The sequence below is a fragment of the Bos grunniens genome, chromosome 4, assembly GCF_055505025.1.
Source record: "Bos grunniens cultivar Pamir isolate PY7600 chromosome 4, Bosgru_T2T1.0, whole genome shotgun sequence".
Taxonomy (NCBI): Eukaryota; Metazoa; Chordata; class Mammalia; order Artiodactyla; family Bovidae; genus Bos; species Bos grunniens.
In genome coordinates this window covers 6,859,558-6,861,252 of record NC_141168.1, presented here as the reverse complement: position 1 = coordinate 6,861,252, position 1,695 = coordinate 6,859,558, and positions in this window count along the sequence as shown.

The window sequence follows — 1,695 nt, the reverse complement described above, 5'->3', positions numbered from 1 at the left end:
CCAAGAGACCATTCAGGTATGACCTAAATCAAATCCCTTATGATTATACAGTGGAAGTGAAAAATAGATTTAAGGGCCTAGATCTGATAGATAGAGTGCCAGATAAACTATGGAATGAAGTTCCTGACATTGTACAGGAGACAGGGATCAAGACCATCCCCATAGAAAAGAAATGCAAAAAAGCAAAATGGCTGTCTGGGGAGGCCTTACAAATAGCTGTGAAAAGAAGAGAAGAAAAAAGCAAAGGAGAAAAGGAAAGATATAAACATCTGAATGCAGAGTTCCAAAGAATACCAAGAAGACATAAGAAAGCCTTCTTCAGCGATCAATGCAAAGAAACAGAGGAAAACAACAGAATGGGAAAGACTAGGGATCTCTTCAAGAAAATCAGAGATACCAAGGGAACATTTCATGCAAAGATGGGCTCGATAAAGGACAGAAATGGTATGGACCTAACAGAAGCAGAAGATATTAAGAAGAGATGGCAAGAATACACAGAAGAACTGTACAAAAAAGATCTTCACGACCCAGATAATCACGATGGTGTGATCACTGACCTAGAGCCAGACATCCTGGAATGTGAAGTCAAGTGGGCCTTAGAAAGCATCATTACAAACAAAGCTAGTGGAGGTGATGGAATTCCAGTTGAGCTATTCTAAATCCTAAAAGATGATGCTGTGAAAGTGCTGCACTCAATATGCCAGCAAATTTGGAAAACTCAGCAGTGGCCACAGGACTGGAAAAGGGCAGTTTTCATTCCAATCCCAAAGAAAGGCAATGCCAAAGAATGCTCAAACTACTGCACAATTGCACTCATCTCACATGCCAGTAAAGTAATGCTCAAAATTCTCCAAGCCAGGCTTCAGCAATATGTGAACCATGAACTTCCAGATGTTCAAGCTGGTTTTAGAAAAGGCAGAGGAACCAGAGATCAAATTGCCAACATCTGCTGGATCATGGAAAAAGCAAGAGAGTTCCAGAAAAGCATCTATTTCTGCTTTATTGACTATGCCAAAGCCTTTGACTGTGTGGATCACAATAAACTGTGGGAAATTCTGAAAGAGATGGGAATACCAGACCACCTGATCTGCCTCTTGAGAAATTTGTATGCAGGTCAGGAAGCAACAGTTAGAACTGGACATGGAACAACAGACTGGTTCCAAATAGGAAAAGGAGTCCGTCAAGGCTGTATATTGTCACCCTGCTTATTTAACTTCTATGCAGAGTACATCATGAGAAATGCTGGACTGGAAGAAACACAAGCTGGAATCAAGATTGCCAGGAGAAATATCAATAACCTCAGATATGCAGATGACACCACCCTTATGGCAGAAAGTGAAGAGGAACGCAAAAGCCTCTTGATGAAAGTGAAAGTGGAGAGTGAAAAAGTTGGCTTAAAGCTCAACATTCAGAAAACGAAGATCATGGCATCCGGTCCCACCACTTCATGGGAAATAGATGGGGAAACAGTGGAAACAGTGTCAGACTTTATTTTTCTGGGCTCCAAAATCACTGCAGATGGTGACTGCAGCCATGAAATTAAAAGATGCTTACTCCTTGGAAGGAAAGTTATGACCAACCTAGACAGCATATTCAAAAGCAGAGACATTACTTTGCCAACAAAGGTTCATCTAGTCAAGGCTATGGTTTTTCCTGTGGTCATGTATGGATGCAAGAGTTGGACTGTGAAGAAAG